The 20,260-nt window shown below is 47.2% G+C and overlaps 1 pseudogene; it reads right to left on the reverse strand.

The window, feature by feature from the left end:
- Nucleotides 1-851: 851 nt before the first annotated feature.
- On the reverse strand, nucleotides 852-1,334 carry LOC134481902 (large ribosomal subunit protein eL21-like; annotated as a pseudogene).
- Between the last annotated feature and the right edge of the window lie 18,926 nt (nucleotides 1,335-20,260).

The raw sequence follows: 20,260 nt of genomic DNA on the forward strand, positions 1-20,260 counted from the left end.
GCCGTGCCGACCTGGAGCCGGGAATAAAGTTAGCAGGGTTAGTGACTTGGTGAGGGCTGAGGTCCACTCTTTGGAACGACACTTGAGTCAGCTGTAGAGGAAAATATTCTTTTCAGCTTAAGATAATTGGTCCCGTGGGCAATTTTTGGCAAAACCGCATGATTCTGGTGATGGAGAGTTGAGAAGGCACCGGAATACAATCTCGGCCATAACATCAGGAGAGCTCACACAGTCATTCACGGATGACCATGTCTCTTAACCCTCTTGCCCGTAACAGTTAATCGGGGTCGGTCACTGGGCTTTGACGCTGGCTTTGCTATGGTTTCGATGAAATCATTTCAATGGTGAAGCTTCCTTTCCTCCGAGTAAGATGGGTGCACACGTGGGGCAGGTCGTCTGGGGTCGTTGTAGACTAATGGAGGCTAACTCATGCCTTGCCCATGAGTAGGTGTGTAATATCACACGAGTGTAATTCATAAAAGGGACGCTAGGAGGCAGCACTCCCATGGACATATCTGCATTCCTTCACATCCGTAGACAAGGTTCCCAGGGAACTTGCTGTCAAGGGGACCTGTGCCCTTGGCTACGTCTCAGCCAGACAGTACCACAGTGGGCAAAGCCAAAGCCCTCAGCACTCCAGGACTGACAGGGCTGTGCTAATTACTCAGAGTCAAAGTACTCTTCACTCGTGCTCTCGGCTTCCCATGCCCCAGCTCATACAACACGTCCTCTCTGTGGCCTCAGTGTGACACGTGGGCTAGGGAAGTAGGGTCTCCTGGGAGAAAAGAGGAATGTTTTAAAGCTCTTTGAATTTTTTTTTCAGTCCAGGTCCTTTATTTCCTTTGCATACATTAGGCCATGAATTCCTATGGAATGGGCTCCAGCAGCTCAGGCTCCTTTCCGTTAGTCCTCACAAAGTGGGCTTCTTTGGGTGGCACAGGCTGGCGCTTCAGCTGAACCCAGGTGCCCTTCCCTTTGGCTTCCTTTTCCTTCTGATCGTTCTCCTTCACCCACTTCAGGAAGCCGTCTCTGCTCTTTGAGTGCTTGATGTGCTCAATCCGCACACTGATCCTCTCGGCCAGAATCTTGCCTTTAACTTGCTTGTTTACAATGATGCCCACCGCATGCTGGGTGACATTGTAGACTCTTCCGGTTTTGCCGTGGTAACGCTTATGGGGCATTCCTTTTTGAACAGTGCCCATTCCCTTGATGTCTACAATATCACCCTTCTTGTAGATTCACATGTATGTGGCCAAAGGAACAACTCCATGTTTCCTAAAAGGTCTAGAGAACATATACCGAGTACCTCTCCTCTTTCCTTTTGTGTTTGTCATTTTGGCGAGTTACTGGAAGATGGCTGCCCTGGTGGAAAGGTCTTTCACTTTTTAAAAATTATATTTATTGATTGAGTGTGTGTGTGTGTGTGTGTGTGTGTGTGTGTATGAGAGAGAGAGAGAGAGAGAGAGAGAGAGAGAGGAGGGTTGGTGGTGGTAGGTGTGATCTAAGACATGCTTTAATGCATATGTGGTAATAAGAGGGCAACTTTCCTTCCACTGTGAAGTCGATGCTGTCAGGCAGAGCAGCAAATGTCTTTACCCTGTGAGCTCCTGAGAGGCAGAACCTGGTTATACTCAGCATCATTTCCCAATAGTTACTTCACGTGAGTCACTTAGTAGGCTTTCTGGTGACTGTGTGTATAACAAGATGTTCAGTGTTGTGAGTGTCTCTTGCCTTTGGAGGGATTCAAGAGAACTTTCGCACCTCTCAGCTATTCCCTTCTAGTTAAAACCCCAGAAAGAGCAAACACAACAGGGAAAAATAGTGCAGCGGTAACGACTTGTCAATGTGTTCTAAGCACACGAGACAGACGCAGAGAGAGGCTGACAGTTAAGCAATTGATTCAAGTGGCCTATGCATGAGGTAGAAGCCTCTGGGGAGCCCTCGTGTGGAGGCCGTGAAGCTGTCATTTTGGATGAGTTTGACCAAGTAGTCTGAAGACAGACCTCCCTTCCTGAAGAGAGCCTCTCCGGCTCTGAATTTATGCTGATGCAACTTTCAGAGCAACCTCTGTTAATCTTTGCCTTCTGAACACCCCACCACTCCTGTTTCACGAGCATACTGGCAGTTCACAGAGTGCCGGGGTGGGATAGAGCGACAGCATCTGCATTCCACCTCAAATAGGACGTCCACAGAGACATAGGGAGGCTGGGTACATAAAGGGGACAGCTGTTTTCTTGATGGTGAATGTGTGTGTGTGTGTGTGTGTGTGTGTGTGTGTTTGTGTGTGTGTGTGTTTGTGTGTGGTGTGTGTGTGTATGTGTTTGTGTGGTGTGTGTGTGCCTATGTGTGTATGTGTTTGTGTGGTGTGTGTGTGTGTTTGTGTGGTGTGTGTGTGTGTGTTTGTGTGGTGTGTGTGTGTGTGTGTATACTCGTGTGCACTTGTGAGCACATGCTTGTGCAGGGCAGTGATTGACACCCTACTGCTTTCTACCTCAGCTTGGAGTCAGGCTCTCTTCACTGAGCCTGACTGGATTCGGTGGATCCGCCTTCACTTGCTCACTGACTAAGCTAGATTGATGAACCAGCAGGCTCTGGGAATCTACTTGTCTGCCTCCCCCAGAACTGAAATTACCTACATATGCTACTGCTCCCAGCTTTTACCTGGGTACTGGGGATCCAAAGTCAGGTCTTCTTGCTTTCAGGACAGTTGCTTTCCCCTCTGAACCAGCTCCCCCGCCATGGGTGTCTTTATCTCTGAGAATGCTCCCCACTTAGAACCTCATTAACTCCTAAAGGCCCCACATTCTAATAACATCAGGGTGGGGGTCTGGATCTCAGCATGTGGATTTGGGGGACCACAAACATTCAGCCCACTCTTCATGAAGGTAAACATTGGAGTCCTAACAGGGATGCCAGGGAAAGAAAGCACTCTTCTCTTCTCACCCTGATCCAGTGTTGGGGAAGTGACCATTGCAAAGAGGTCAGAAGAGGAAGGGCTCACCATTATCGATGCTTGGAAGCAGACACCTCTGGATTAAATACAGCACTGAACAGCCAAGGTGCAGAGGCCTGGCTCAGGTAAGCAGGTAGTGTGGTTTTAACTACCGAGAACGAATGCAAAGCTGTTGAACTGATTTGGAGTGTCTTAAAGAAGGCCACTGTAAGGGGTGGGTGGAGACTTGGATGACAGACAGTGGGAGTAGTTAATTGAAAAATGAAGGGAATCCTTCATTGCATAGGCAATAAGCCACCTTTCTAAACCAGTCCTCTGCACTGGTCTGTACGTACAGGTTTATGTTCTGCTCTTTCTCGGTTTGAGGGTGCATCTTGAGGTGAGATGAGCTCCAAATGTCCGTACTCAGATATCATGGCTGGTCTTGAACTCAGAAGTCCTTTAGAAGATGAACTTGATCCATGAACCTTGAGCGTCCACCATTGGAGAGTTTGCATGAAAGGGGGTGGGGAAGAAGCCACTGGTAGAAGCAGGTAGCGCCATGATGGTGCATGTGGCAGGGGAGGTAGTCAGCTGTGCGGTTAGGCTGGTGTTTGTGGATTAACCCTCCCCTCCAGATTTGGCTTTCTGATGCCCCTCGATCTGACTCTGACTGTGGGGGCTTGTGAAAGGCTTTATTTCCCATGGTGCTTCAGTGCATTGGTGCTACAGTGACCACTCTGGGTCTTTGGCAGAGCCCCCAGAGAAAGGAAAACATTCAGAGGACCTCGCCATTTGTGGGATTATGGGAATGCATCAGAGACCTCATGGCAGACACTGGCTCCAGAGGGAGCCAGCTCCGGGGCTTCCTCTTTTCCCAGCTCTGCTCCATGAGGCAGTCACTTGCCTCTGTTCTTAGCATTGATCTCTGTCGTTTTCTGGTCTTCTCTGAATGCAGGGACTCGGACCGCAAACTGCATGGGTCAGGCTTTAGCACTGACTGGGATGGGATTCATCTATCGAGCTCAGTCTTAGACTTGGAGACCAAGGCAGGAGGCAGATGGGCAGAGAGGGAGGGAGGGAGAGGGAAAGGGAGAAGGAGAGGGAGAGGGAGAAGGAGAGGGAGGGGGAGAGAGAGAGAGAGAGAGAGAGAGAGAGAGAGAGAGAGAGAGAGAGAGAAGCCTTTGCCTTTTTCTCTCTGCTCCAGAAGTGGTGGCTGGGGCTCTCTTATTCCCTCTCCGCTGGTGGCCCTGGCTCTACCCCTGACATTACTACTCCTTCTCTATATCCTTCTAGTAGACAAGATTGTCGCTGTCCCTTGTTGCTAATCGATGATGGCCCCAGTGTTGCCATCAACTTGTTACCATCAAGACTTTTACTCTTTTCCAATTCCACCTTACATTCTTTCCACTGAGCCACCTGTCTGTAATGGGGCCCGAGCCTCCAGTCAGGGCCTAATTGTCACAGACTCTCAGGCAGTGTCCTTCTCTGACATCCTCCCAAAGTCAGAGCTGGAGAGACCAAGTCCCACTAAAACCACCCAGAATGTCCTCCTCAGGCCCTGGGCCTAGTGGCATGAACGCAGTTCTATGTTCTTCCTTGTCTGAGGCCTACACCAACAGCTCTTAATGGTGGCAAGCATTGGTTTGCATCGGGCTCACCTGAAGAACTGTCACAATCGTTTTTGACCTATTGGAATGGCAATTTTCATAGGATTTGACCAGTAGAAAAAAGTGGGCGGGGAAAAGTATGTTGCCTGTGATGATTGACAACCAATGATAAAGCTAGCATTTACTCCCGTCACCGTTTTCAAAGTCTCCCAGAGCTCTTTAAATAGAAACACAATGGCTTTTTCTCCCATAGCGCCCAGACTGACTGTGTCTCTGTAGGTGGGGTGGGGGTGGTCATTTAATCTCCCAAACAACCTTGCAGTGTATAAGAAGGCAGAACTTACCAAAGGTCATAGCAAGGTCACCCCTTGAAGTCAGTCAGCTCACCCCGTGACTTGAGTGCTTTGTCCACTCCTATAAGGCGCTTTGAATGAGGCACGTGCTACTTTCATTTTACAAAGAAAGCCAAGAGATGGAGGTTACCGAATAGCTTGTCCAAAGTCACAGAGCTAGGAGCAAGCTCAGACAGCATTTGAACTCCGTGCCACTGGGTCCCAAGCCCATGTGCCTGTGCCTTCCTTGTCCTTGCTTGCCCCCGAGGCTCTAACGAGCTCTTCTCCAGATTCTTCTGTCTTTGCGGGGAATAATGTGCAGATCCGCTTGTCTTCCCCAAGCGTCAATCACTTGCTGAATTCAGTAAGTTTCCCTCATTACTATGCCTTGAGGCCTTACCTGTGTATGGACCATAAAAAAGAAAATTTCTGTGGCTCGCATTAGGACTTCTAACAACGGAAGGATTTGGATATCTCTTTCACCTTGTATGCCACCCAGACTCAGACCATCTCACTCCCCAGACTTGCATCTGAAATTTGGCATTGAGTAACGGCCTTGCTTACAGTTTATACACGTTTTTAATGCTGTATCTGCTGCATGCTAAGAAGCATGAACAGCAAGAGGCCACGCGTTCAGTGGTGTTTCAAGTCCCTGGGGATTCTTTGGGGCAAGGGATGTAGTATTTAAATTGGCCACAAGAGGGCTCCATTTCTTTTCTCTAGATGTTCATAGTTACAACAGCTTCTGGGGCCACAGATGTGAAATGCTATTCTGGACACAGTAATTAAACCACATTTAGTGCAATTTACCCAAAATAAGTGAAATGATTTGTTTGGTGGAATAATGAATTCTATCATTTATTTAACCTCCAAATACAAAGAGGGAAGCCTTTAAATAAAATGAATTAGTTTTGCAAATCTTCTCTGGAAAAATCTCCCATTCCTGTGTGGATGATAACATTTGAAAAGCTAAAACTCCATTTTATATTTTCTTAAACACTGCCTCCCAGAACTTTGAAATTGGAAGTCTTCATGAAAACTTCAGAAAAAGTGGTAGGACTGGCAAAGGAGGAAATGATCTCCTGGTGTCATTCAGTAGCGGGTCAGGACAGGAGGAGGTTTAATCTGGGGAATTAACTTCACGGGTAAGAGAGGGCTGGAGGGACAAAGCAGTACCACCAAAGCAACCAGCATCGTACCTTGGTGCAGATCCTTGCAAGTGGTTTCAGTGAATATGATTCTGTAGCCGCTGGGCACATAAGTGGGCACTGTTGATGGCCAAGCGTGGTGGTTTGAAAATGCTTGTTTCAGGGAGTAGCACTATTTGGAGGTGTGGCCTTGTTGGAGTAGGTGTGTCACTGTGGGTGTGGGCTTTAAGACCCTTGTCCTAGCTGCCTGGAAGCCAGTCTTCTCCTAGAGACCTTCAGATGAAGGTGTAGAACTCTCATCAACTCCTGCACCATGCCTGCCTGGGTACTGCCGTGCTCCCACCTTCAATATAATGGACTCTGAACCTGTAAGCCAGCCCCAATTAAATGTTGCCCGTATAATAGTTGACTTGGTCATGGTGTCTGCTCATAGCAGTAAAACCTTAACTAAGAAACCAGGTAAAGGGTGTCACTGGCCAAAGTAATGGAGACCCAGCGGTAGGCAGAGGCTTGCGGGCCTCACCAATTGTACCTTGGAGAATACAGGATGGCAGTTTTGAACTAGGAGAAGATAGCTTAGTACTTACCTAGCTTTCCCTTCAGTAGATATTCAGGACATACTTTCTGCTCACACAATACAACAATGTTGGGCTTCAGCTGTAGACACTGACACTTTCTGTTTCCTTTTCCTATGATATTCATCAGAGACTCCCTTGCGTCCCAGGCATGGTACTTGTGAAGAAGAAATATGATTTCTCTTACTAAACCAGACCGACCAGCACCTCCTGCCCTACCTGCTAGTTCATGGGGACCAGCTGTTAGTCTTCACTTCCAAACCAGAAGAACAGCGTTTGGCATGCAGTGGAAGTGTTTCACTATTATGAAAACAGACCTTCACACCAGAAGAGCCCTTGTATCTGGGACAGCAGGCTGTCATTTGGAAAGTGGTACAGTAGTGAGAGAAGCCTCTCCCACATCCACCTTGGTCCTTGGACCCAGGAGTTCTGCCTGTGAGGGAAAATGGGTCATTGTTGGTCCCTCTTTCAAAGTACATGTGGCATCAAACCTTCAGGTGTTTCCCCCACATTGTTGTGTAAATGGAGCTCCTTTAACTGTTCTCTTTCTATAAGACCGCCTGCTCCATGGATGTGAATGTTCATGTGTGCATATGTGCTTCGTGCATGTATGTGAGTGGCGTTCATGTATGTGAGTAGAACCGTATCTGGAGTCAGAATCAACATTTTGGGAAATTCTACACATGTGAAGAAGGGTCCTTGAAAAGTATAAGGATAGAAAGCAAGCTTAGACCAATGTCCTTACATTTATTGTTTGCTTTCTTTCTTTTTCTTTTTTTTTTTTTTGAGGGGAGAGTATCACAGTGCATTATGGGAGTCAAAAGAGAACTTGCTACAGTCAAGTCTCTCCACCATGTAGGTCCTGGAACTTGAACTCCGGTCTTTGGGCTGGATGGCAGGTAACTTTATCCTCTGAGCCATCTTGCTGACCATATATGTGTGTATATCCATGTCTGTGTATGTTGTTTAATAAATACTGAGTATCTAATATATGTTACAATATCCAGGACTAGGTAATTTATAAAGAATAGGGGTTCGGTTAGCTCACAGTTCTGGAGACTAAGAAGTCTGTGATCGTGGTGTTGACATCTACTCAGTACTGACAAAGACCTTCCTGCTGCTCTGTCACATCTGAGGCAGAGCAAGTGAGTAGCAAATGAGTGCCTCCTTCATCGTACAGAGGCACAAGAGTCATTGAGAATGGGCCTCACCATCTCACCTAACATTAATCACTCCTCAATGGCCCACTTCCACATTCCACAAACATATTTTTGCCGGGAGTCAAGCTTCTCACACGTGAATTTTAGCAGACCTTCAGTAATTGCTGGTTTGTTTGTTTGTTTGTTTGTTTGTTTGTTTTTGCAATGGCAGAGAGAACTGCAGCAGAACAGTGTCATAGATGTGCCATCAGCCCTGCCCTTTGCCCTCTTCTCTCTTTACTTGAGGACAGGTGCTAGTCCAAGGTCTTTCCTGAAGGTGGGTCAGGTTTCCATGGCTTCATTTCAGCACGAGTCTGTCAGGAAGAAGATTAGGAAGGGCACTAGAGACTGGGGTGTGCTTGCATTTTAGACACATATTGGTTTGCATTCGACTGCCTTCAGCTTTTGCCCAGGATCAAAGTCATCAAAGTCCTCCACATCTCATCCTGATGTATCTACACATTACATACATACACAGGCGAGTGTAGTCCTTCGACTGAAAAGGTCTAAAGATGGAGGCTTTGTGTTACCGAGGCAGCCGTGTTTAGGCTTGATGCTAGCTTTCAAGATGGATACCTTTCTGTATCCAGCACCATAACCAGACCACACACTAATTCTGCCCAGCACTTTGACAAACATTTAAAGGGCTATGGTATGATGTGGTGGCTCTCACCTTGGGAGGCTGAGGCAGTAGGATTGCCATGAGTCTGAAAGCCAGCCGGCACTACATAATGATCTCCAGAACAGCCTACGCTATGCACCTGTATAAAAAAACAAAAAACAAAAACAAAAACAAAAAAAAAACAAAAAAAACAAAAACAAAACCCAAAACAAGAAAAAAACCAAATAAATAAAAATTTAAAAAGTAAAGTACAGTGCTATAAAGCCACTCCATTCACCATTTAGGGCAGATTTCTAGGAACTAATTCTCTAATTGAGGTCCAAAAGCAACATTCCCCAAGCCTCAATCCAATTCTGAATAGCCACTCGATTTTCCATAGAACAAAAGCCTCCTCCTTCACGTTGGTTTAATTGACTTTGTCACATGTCAGTAGTTTGCTTTGTGGTTAAATTCTTATCACCCTTCTGAGGATGGAAAGAAGAAAATGGAATTTATTCTTTAAATGCACATATTCACATTTTCCCAAAAAAAAACATTTAATAAGGATCTACGGTGTACCAAGAAGGGAGCAGACACACAGCATCTCATTACTCATGTGTCTGGAGGGCAAGCCAGCCTTTGAAACCTGGTAGGGTAAAAAGCATGATCAAAAACCTAATTTCCTGGCCTATCACCTCATAGGAAACCCAGGCCCATTCTAAGCCCTCCTCTAGTCTGGGGTGTCTGGTGTTACTGTGTCCTCTATGTCTCCTCACTAGGGTCACTTTCATGAGGCACTCCTGGAGGCACACATTCTCTGCACTGCTGAGAACTGAGGGTGGACACAGACCATGCTGTGTGTCAGAGTCAAAGGAAGGCAGCATCAGGACAGGAAGCCATGCTAATCAGGGACCTGAAGAGAATAAAGACCTGGAGTCGGGAAGCTGCCCTGCAGTGGGGGTAGGGCCAGCTCGTCACCTGAGTCCTTAAGCTGTGGCTGCCCCATGAATACAGAGGGGTCAATGCCGCACAGAAGAAGGTGCTATGAATAGGTGCATGTGCCCCTCAAATCCATGTGTGGAGTCCCAGCCCATGTGAGGTAGAGTTTCAGAAGGCGCATGGCATATTACTTAGTAGTCTCATTGCTGTGACAAGGCACCGGGTAGAAGCCACTTAAGGAAGGAGATGTTTATGTTGGTCACTGTAAGGGTTGGTTCAGATGCTAAGGTCCTATTCCCCAACTGGCTCTTGATCCACCAATAAAGACACCAGCGACCAGTGACTGAGGATGGAGTGGAACTCAGGAGGACACAGGCAGAATCATGAGAGGGAGAGAAGAACCGAGGAGCAGCTACAGGAGATAATGCCAACCAGCCACGTGAGTTTTTGGTTTTGAGTGGTCAATGGACACTCTATCCGATTATGCCTGGGGTGGCAGGAAAGGTTTAGCAGCGCCCAGTCATTGAGTAAGCAGAGCATTTATGAATAACTGGCATGTGTGTCTGTGTTTTGATTCGGTGGAAACAATATTCTTTGGGCAGAGGTCGGTAGTGCGGCCCTTCTCAGAGTCAAGGCAGAGTAGCAAAAGCTACATGCAACAGGTTACAGTGTCAGAGGGCTGTACGTCATTGTAACAGGGAAGGCAAACCGGAAGGGCCCTGTCTGTGCTGGTGGCAGTCTGTGTTGGAGACTTTTTCGTGTAATGCAGGCCAGGAATGGTGAGCATGGTTGGAACTAGACTTGGGTTCAACCTTCAGATGAATGGCTTGTGCTCTGCTACACGGTGTAGACTATGTAGGTGAACCCTTACGGGTATCCTTCCCATGAGGCACCTGACTGCTGATTTCATTCACGGCCTGCAGCAAGCATTAGGCCTGCTCACAGCCCTTTGGTCCCGCCTTGCATATGGCTAGGTGGCCTTCTCTACCCACGTGATACGCCACTTGTTTAGTCAATGAAGAAAGGCAGATAAAGTCTCCAGATAAACTTCTATTGTATTAAGAAGTTGTGTTAGTGCAGCATGACCTTGTCTGTCCTGACTGATGCAAAGTCAACTTTCCAAACGCCTGGAGTTGCACAGTATATACCACAGAGGTCTTTGGATTCCAGCCTCTAGTAAGCCAAGCCGAGAGACAGAAGACAGTTGAAGTACAGTGGCCGTTACTCCTAAATTTCATGCTGAAATCACCACCATCTTGGCTTCTTCTGTCTTGAAAGACGTTGCTAGATTGATCTTAGTAACTGCCAGGGATATGTCACTGCAGTCAGAAATGAAAGGGGGTAATTAGGACTTGGTTCTACAAGCTGTCTTTTTAAAGATCAGTTAGCCCTCATTCAAGGGCTGACAGCTCGTCTGAGTCTGGGCAGGGGCCCCGGCTCACCCTGTGAAGTGACAGCACCAAGTAGCTTTCTAGCGTGTTGGGGACATAAGGGAAGTACCAAAGCATGAAGAGTGACTAGGCTGTGTGTTCCTTTCCTGTTCCTGACACCCTGTGCCCTCAGACTTTATTTCCTGTAAACATCACAAGAGGGAACCAGGAGATCCCAGTGACTTGGGATGTGGGGATTTGTGGCTGGCCACAACCAATAGGATCTGTTTGGTTAGAGGAACTGAAGTGGCAGGTTTGATGCCAGAGGCCTGGCTCTTGGGTTCTCAGCCCCTGGATAGGATCCTTTTTATATGCTGTCATCTCCAAGAAGTGTACCACGAGCAGTCTGACTCTCTTGAACTGCTGTCAGCTGGTTAGCGTCTCAACAAACAGTGTTTCAACACCCCGCCCTTGGAAGCACCTGGGAAAGACCCTGGGGATAAAGAGGAGGTGAGGAAAGGTCTCTGACTTAACAAGCCTATGCTCTGTTGGCAAATTGCAGCTCACGGCCAGATCCAGGGGCTCACAGCATTTGGACATAAGATTTACCAGAAAGCTGTGGTTCCGTGTGTCTGGCCTCTCCTTCACTGTGGCTGTTACATCATGGGAACTGCAGAGAGAACAGTCGTGAGAGAGGCTGTGGTCCATGCAGCCTGACAGGAGCAGCTTGTAGACCTCATTCAAGTGGGTTCTGAGTCCTTCGTGGAACCCAAATCTGAGAATTATTCTCTTAAAGGCCAGTTCTGTGAGACTTCTTGGAATTATGTTAATGGAGAAAACTCAGGTGACGGGGGACTCGTATAAGGAAGTGAGGTGACATCCAACTGCTGCAAGGTCATAGCCTATGGCAGCTGCTTCTCTGTCAGTTTAGTAATGGGGTCTACCTCTTTTAAATCTCTGCTCAGGAAATGGGAATGTAGGGGCTGCTCCCATCACCATGATTGATCCCCTGAAAGATGCAAGCAGGGCTTCCTGACCATGATGCTACCCACAGTTCTCTTCCCTTATTGTCCTTTGGCTACTAGGGGGCCAGAGTCTGATGTGGTATACAGTCTCTTTAGGTCCTCTGGGTTTCCTGATGACAGCAGGCAGTTTTGTGCAAGCGCCAAGGAAACCTTTTGCTGCTATGTCTCCCCATAGACACAGATAAAAGGAGACAGTACAGGAGTTTGTGAGGCTCCCTTGATTTTTACAGCTAAGGGGAGATGTGAGAAGCTAAGGATCAAGCCAGTCAGTCCCATGCACCAGCGGCATTCCCACAAAGATGCATCACCCACCTTTCCACTGAAATGTCCCAGCTACCTCACACTAGCAGTGAATCCTGCCCATATAAGCGATCCAGTTAGTCACTGTGTCATAAAGACTATGATCTTCTAAGAAGTGCAATGACTTGGACCTCAGTCCTCACAGGGACAATGAAATGAAACCTTCTCCAGGACGTACTCAGTCGGGCTAACACTGTGATGTCACCTCACAGAGACCTGGCCAACTTGAGCATCAGTGGTGCCTCTCTGACAAAGCCTTCTTGGATCAGGAGTGTCCTCTATGCTGGCAGCTCTGAGGAGGAATCTTCCACAATCTGTCATTCAGTTCTCAATGGAGAGGGTAGGGAAATCATACAGGGCCTCACATCCTTCCTCCTGCTCCCGTGTTGTCATGGAAACATATTCAATTCATCTCAGCAAATATGGGCAGTGTCTGAGGAGCAAGGCATGTCCCTACAGAAGCTGAGGGATGAAGGTGCAAAGATGCCTGGGATGTGGCTGCCATTGCCCTCAAAGTCACGAAGCAGAGACAGGAGTAAGGAGACAACCTTGAAGTAAGACGGGCAGGAGGGGACCATAAAAGGAGTCACTAAATGACATGTCTGGGTTTACCTCTAACCTCAGTCACACGGGCAAAATAAATGGTTATATTCATTAATTAACGCATCTAAGAAGTATTGATTGAAGACCCAGTAGGTACCATATAGCCAAGAATCAAGGATGTATGAATAGCTTAGCTTAAAGGAGGTAGCCTTGCTCTGGTGGAACTTACGTGCTCTAATGAAATGACAGAAAATAAAATGTGAGAATGAGGAAATCAATGTAGTTTCTGAGGGTGAGGGGGCTAAGAAGAAAATAGACAGATGGGCAAGACGATTCAGCACGGTGGTGAATGAAGAGTGGAGAATGCCAACTTGTGAGAGTAGTGGGAGGCTTTGATAGGGCAAGATACAGTGGATTTCAGGCTGGAGTGTAGCTCCATGGGAAATGGCTTGCTTAGTGTTCCTGAGTCCTTAGGACCCATCCTCACCTGGGCTCTATTTCCAGCACAACATACACACACACAAATTATTTATCTCAAAGCTTAGCTTGAGGGAACTGCTCTTCAATATTATTTAATGGAATATTAAAACCCAGGGAAGTGGTCTGTCTTGAAGGATTTGAAGTGAGTGCTAGGTAGTGAGAGGCCAGAGGCAAAAGAGTAAAGTTCCAGTTAGCAATTGCATGGTTGATGTCTCTACTCTTGGTTCCTACATTTCCCAAGAGTTTTGTTTTGTTTTGTTTTGTTTTGTTTTGTTTTGTTTTGTTTTGTTTTGTTTTTGGACGTTTAACCACATTTAATTAGAATATCACGAATGTCTTTATATTTTCTAATCTACAGATTATATAAAGACAGGGACGAGCTCCTTTCTCTGGTGTTTAAATGACATGTGGCATTTCACAGTTTGCATGTACAAACCTGCATGGAGGAGGGACAGAGGGAGGGTACCAGAGGCCGGAAGGACAGTGTGAATCCCAGACTGTTTGAGACTGTTTGAAAGGAACAGGTAATGGATCAGCCACGTGAGAACCTGGGACCCAGGGACAGAAGTGTATGGACTGAGACAGACCCGCGGGGACAAGTCACATGTGCAAACTTGATGCTCCCGGATCACACTGGCACAAAGGTCTGTGGGAAACCCATTTCTGCTCTTTCACATGCCCACAATGGGAGGCAAAAAGAAATAGTGGCCTCTAGAGCACATTGTGGGGCTGAGGCCAGCTTTGCTGTGGCCACCATCGCACTGTCTAGAGCACTTAGTTTACTACCTACAAGAGCAGACTGCTAGAGGACATATCTGCTCAGATATTAATCATAGTAGAAGGTTATACTTGGTACTTATGACAGCTAGGCATTTTTTGTTGGTCTTGGTAACATCCCTACAACTAAGGGTTCTTACCACTCTTGTCTAAACTTGACAATCTGAGGCTTAGAGATGTTAAGTAAATGACCTGTCTAAGGTCATATAGGTAGGAGCTGTCAGGGCCTGTGCTTAAATCCAGCTCCCTCTGATGCTAGAGCTGAGGCTGTCCACACTCTTAGTGTGATCTTTTTATGTCTCTCAGATTTATATGGTAAAACCCTACCCCTCAGGGTGATGGCAGTAAGAAGTGGCGCTCGAAGAGGTGACTGTGTCACAAAGGTGAAGCCCTTTGAGAATAGTGTCCTTCCACAAGGCCCTGAAGCCTGTGGAAAGGCTTATTCTGTGCAAACTCAGCTGGAAGACATGATTTATGAAGCAGAGGAGGTCTTCTCTAGACACCAAATCCTTCCAGGATCTTGATCTAGGACTTCCGAGCCTCCAGAACCAGGAAGAAAAAGATTTTTAAATAAGATACTCGGTTTATGGTATTTATTATATCAGCTTGCACAGACTAGAAGCCTACTTCCCATCTGCCAAATCAAGCTTAATTATCGCCTTGGCCTTCCTCTTGGCAGTAGAGGCAGAGGCAAGTATTGAGTATCAATGTGTCCTTTGGCAACGACATAGTCTGGATAGGAAGAAAGTGACTCAACGGGTGGGAGGAGAGGCAAGGTGGGCATGTCCCTGTCATGGGCCACTGCTTGATGAAGAACTATGAGGGTTATTAAGTGAGGGTTAAGTAAGGCCATCTATGATGGGACAGATGGTGACCTCTGCTAGGGTGTGTCTAATCCTAACTCCTGTAACCCACAAACAGTACCTTACCTAGACCAAAAGTTCCTCCAGATGTAATTAAGTATTTTGTAATAACAAGCCCACACTAGAATAAATGGGCCTTCCATCTCATGCCAAGAGATCTACAGGACAGACAGACAGAAGAGGAGGTTCACTTAAAAAAGGAAAGAAAGTAAATCTCCCTAGAGCAGCGAGCGGTTCTCAACCCATGGGTTGCGACCCCTTTGGTGGTCAGATGATCCTTTCACAGGGGTCACCTAAGACCACTGGAAAACACAGATATTTACATTAGGATTCATAACAATAGCAAAATTACAGTTATGAAGTCAATGGTTGGGGGGGGGATCACCACACCATGAGGAAATGTATTAAAGGGTTGCAGCATTAGGAAGTTTGAGAGCCATTGCCCAGGAACCCATAGGAAGCGTGGTGCTGCTCACACACTGATGTTGGACTTTGGGACTACAGACCCAAGAGAGAGTTAGTTTCTGTTTAAGTCATCCTGTTCAGGCCGCGCTGTTTCAGTGGCCTCGGGAAATGAATATCATGTACTCAGTCATGTGAGATGACTACACGCAGTCTATTCTGAGCAGCACAGAAGTCCACACGAGAAACAAAGAGGGCATTTATCTACCTGAAGTGAACCTCCTCTTTACTTGGGGTGAAATTTGCTCCACAAAGGGGTTACTCTCTCTCCCATGTGGCTGGCAGCTACAGGGCTTGGGTGGGAGCTACTTAGAGAGCCGGAAGCCACGTCCCTAGATGAAGTGCTTCATTTAAGACCACATACACGGCAAAGGACACCAAGAGCATGTCACAGGGCCAGTCTTGCCTGTAGACAGCTGTCTTAACTGAGTCGCTCTGGGCCCATAGCATCTGATCAGTCCTAGGTGCTGAAGCTGCCCAGGGCCAGGAAGAACTCATGGGTCCTAATAGCTCCAAGGTTCAATAAATAGTGAGGCATTCCTATGGTACCAAGGACATTCCAAGAGGGGCAAAAAAAAAAACCCCAAACCCCATAATTGTTGTCATTTTAGAAAACTCTCTTCCAGTCATTTCAGTCTGGATGGTCCTGTGGAGTATCCACCAGTTGCCGCTTCTCCAATTGGCATGAAGTCATGCCCACTGACTAAGTCTGCAGGCCAGTTCTCCTGGTACCTTCCCCAGGCCTGTTCTCTTAACTTAGCTTATCTTAAAGTACGACAAGAAGACTTAGTATTTGTGAGCTTCTCTGACAGGACAAGGTGGCCTTGGGATACAATAACACGGACCAACTTTACATTATAACAGTCCTTCTATCTTGAAGCCCCACAGGAGAAACTCCCCATCCCCAACCAACCCCTGCTTCCTTCCCACGTGGTGGTGGCATTTCCTATTTGTGATCATGGGACCAATGCATAGGAAGAAGCCAAAATAATTGTGAAGGAGTCATGGGCTCAGGAGTACTGGGCTGCAGGACCACTAGCAGAAGCTACCTACCTTTTATCTTGTGGGGAAGTGGGTTGGTTTGCTAACGCCACCTAACAAGATACCACAGACTTGGTGTCTTGGCATCAAATGCATTTTCTGACAGGCTGGAAATTCAAGATCAAGTTGGAAGCAGGTTTGGTCTCTTCTGAAGACCTATGTCCTCATGGGGGGTCTTTACACACATATAGCCCTGATATCTGTGCGCTCAGACTTATTCTTTTGATAGGGACAGCAAGCAGTCAGAGTGGGTTATGACTGAGTTAATATTATGTGTCCGCTTAATTAGACCATAGATACCCTCACATCTGACCTTGTTCTAGAATTCCATGAGAGGCTATTTCTGGATCAGTTTGACATTCACTAGACGGAGGGAAGCTGATTTCTCTTCCTATCGTGGGTAGCACTCATCCAATAGATAGAAAGCCCGAGACCAGTAAAAACTTTTCTCTCCTCTGAGAAAGAAAGAATTCTTCCTGGCTGCTGCTTTCTCGAGAACCTTGGCTTTTGCCAACCTTGGGATTCTCACGGAAACATCAGCTCTCCCCAAGCCTCTACCTGGCACCTTTGGTTCGAACGTACACAATTATTTCTCGTGGGTTGGATTGAAGCTTTTCTATCGGCCTCCCAGGGTCAGTCTTTTTCTGGTCTCCCTAACTGTATAAGCCGATTCCCTGAAGCATGTGTGTGTGTGTGTGTGTGTGTGTGTGTGTGTGTGTGTGTGTGTGTGTGTGTGTGTGTTCATGCCCTCCTGTCATGGACGCCCTCATGTCAAGGATGTATCCTATTGGTTCTCTTTCCCTGGAGAACCCTGAACAACTGAATACCTACTCAAGAGTCCTTTTAGCTTAATCACCTCTTTGAGACCTGGATTTCCAAATACAGTTCCACTCCTGGATAGCGGGGTTTGGGCTCTAATACATGAACTTGGACAGGATCCAACTTGGTTCCTAATGGCCAGCAGAGAATCCCGTCTGTCTTCAGCATTGCTTTGTGCTCTTGACTGCTGACTTAGGGTGGAAACTGGCCCATGAGACGATGAAAAGGTGTTTTTCTCCCAGAGCATGCTATAGTTCCTCCTGTTTTCAAAGGATCATGGAACCCAGATTTGGCTGAATGTGGATATCAAGGTGGTATTTAACCTCAGGGGCTCTCCCCACCACACCTTAGTTTGCCCACTTTCAGTTGACTTTAAAGGCCATTCACCCTTGCCGTGAAAGCCACCAGACAGGGAGGGGTCATCTGGCTTGGAGTCGGTGGGTGGCCTCACAGCCACAGAACTTTCCAGCTGAACCTATTGAAATGTCCTGACTGTTACCTGGCCAATGTCAGCTGCTACTCTGCAAGAATTAGTGTAGTAATAATTGGGCCACATTCAGCAAGCACCAATTTCTTTCACTCTACAAAATCAAGCCTCACAATTGATTCGAAATAAACATGTCACTCCCAGGAGATGGAGTCCCCACACCAGCAGCTCTGTCCCGAGTAGCTCTGGAAGGGTCTGGGTAACCCAGTGATGGGACTCAGTCCTCAGAGTGATCGCTTTGGATCTGACTGGATCCGGCCATATTCTAAAGAGGAAGAAGAGGCTGAACCTTATATCTGGACAGCATCCAAGGATGGCCCCTCATGGAGGACCCTTTCCAGGAGTCTTTGTTGTCTCCAGGGGAGCTGTTACTGTTCTAGTCTTGTTGAGGGAAGCCTGAAGTGCCACCTCAGAGTCACTGGAGCCAGAGGCCCTGAGAGAGTGTATTCACATACCCCCAGGTCAGCTGGCAAGTAAGCCTCAGAGGAAGTATCTAACAGACTCTCACATGCAAGCAAACAGGAAAACCAAAGAGTGGAGGGCAAGCAAGCCAGAATGCTCATCTCGCTAGTCTGTGGGGGAGGCTGCAGATCTCAGATGCTGATAGGCAAGGATGGACAGATGGGTGAGTGAGGCTAAGTACGGTGTGTGCGTGCGTGCGTGTGTGTGTGTGTGCGTGTGTGTGTGTGTGAGGGGGGAGAGAGGGGAGGAGAGAGAGAGAGAGAGAGAGAGAGAGAGAGAGAGAGAGAGATTTGCCTAGTATGTATGAGACCTTGGCTCCATCATCATACGTGTATGTGTGTGTGCATATGTGTATATATATGCATGTGCCAGTGTGTGTGTGCATGTGTGTATGTATATGCATTGCTAGTGTGTGTGTGCATGTGTGCATGTGTGCATGTGTGTGTGTGTGTGTGTGTGTGTGTGTGTGCGTGTGCGTGCATGTGTGTGAGAGCGTTGGCTCTGCAAGTACAATGTGTAACTGCCTGGTGGGGACTGGAGATGTCCTGCCATTCTCACTAGGAAATGCTCTATGTAAAGTCACAGAGGTCATAATTTCTCTGCCCTCTTCCCTCCCACACATGCATGCTCACATACATGCTCATGTTGTGAGCATCCCCTCAGGCCAATCCTAGGATCGATGCTGGGGAGCAGATCAGACGTAGCTCCTGTCTTTATCCTTCTCCTCTCTGTTGGGTGTTTCTCTTCTTCTCTCCCTCCCTCTGCCTCCTTTGTTTCTCCCTATCCCCTCCAGGATTAATATCTACATGACTTTCAGGAGAAACTTAATATCCTGCCCAGTGTAATCATTGCTTCCGAACTTCTCATTAGTTAATCTCCACATAAGCAACTCAGGACAGAATCCTACATATTTCTCCCCTAACTTCCATGTGTACAGAGGAGGGTCTCCCACCCTGAGATGCAGCTCCCTAATTTGTTGCCTGGTACCCTACTCCCCTGGGAGCAGCTTATCTACTCACAGGCTTATAACGTCAGTGTCTTATAAAGCTTCTTCAGAATTCCTTCCTCTTCCTTCCTCCACTTATCCTGTCAATCAGGATGAGAGAAATTAAGTTGTGCGTGTCTGGACGTCTCCCTGTGCTGCCAGCTCAGAGCAAGCTGCTAGGTCATCAAGTTGCCTGGGTCTGGATTCAGATGCAGAACGCCATGTTGGGTGAGACTTCCAAGACACCTTCCATTCTCAGGAGCAATGACACCGTGTATGGCACACTGGGTGTGCACTGTACAGTAAGTCCAGCTGCGGGGCCACTCTCCTCCAGCCATGGGCTCTGTGCAGACCTGGGTTTGTCCCCATGGAAGAAGACTTTGCTGCTATGCCTGTACCATGCTATTGACCCTGAGGTCATATCTGTGTGGAAGGGACACCTGTCTTCAAATTTATACAGTGGAGCTGTGTGTGTGTCAACTCTGATTGGAAAAAAATGACAAACTGACTTATAAACATTTTTTAAATGTTAGTTTCGGGGTCTATTTTAGAATCATCATGGAGTGAGTGCTACTTCTTTTCTATTGGATACCAGACCACATTCTTGTGTGCCTACTAGGCACGTGGGACTGTCAGAGGGGCAAATGTACCTCTGCCCTGGCAGTGGTTAGCTATTCTTCTTACCACAAGGACTTTGGCCTTGGTGATGTGATGTTTTGATTAACAGGTTGTGGGCAGCCAGGTCTAGTCACAGTGCACGTTTAGAAACACAGCACTTGGAAGGCCAAAGCAGGTGGCTCACTTCTAGCCAGCTTTAGGATAGCTCGGGCTACATAATGAGCTCAAGGCTAACCTGAGCTACATATGGAGAACCTGTCTAAAAGCAAACATAAAACAAAGGCGACAGAGTGGTAACAGTGCCAGTTATAAACCTAGGCTACCTGAATCATGGTCCATTCTACCAGCCTTCCTATGTTCTACCCTCTGCAGTGATCGTGCCCTCTGGTGATTATTGCCCTTTGAAATCAGACAAGTACAGAAAACCTGAGTCTGACCTAAAGCTTGGAGGCTGGACAGAATGGGCTAGACCGCAGCCAAATCTCAGCGAACAAGCAAGTACATGTGACACAGGGCTGTTTGTTACGCAGCAGCCCCATCACAGTAACAGTTAGCTTCTGATTGCCGAGGAAAGGGTCTCATGTAACCTAGGTAGGGCTCGAACTTGCTGTACAACTGAGGATGACCTTGAACTCACGACCCTCCCACCTCAACTTTTCAAGTGGTGGGATTACCTCAGTCTACCACCACAC

Source organism: Rattus norvegicus, chromosome 14 (genome assembly GCF_021556685.1).
Source record: "Rattus norvegicus strain SHRSP/BbbUtx chromosome 14, alternate assembly SHRSP_T2T, whole genome shotgun sequence".
Taxonomy (NCBI): domain Eukaryota; kingdom Metazoa; phylum Chordata; class Mammalia; order Rodentia; family Muridae; genus Rattus; species Rattus norvegicus.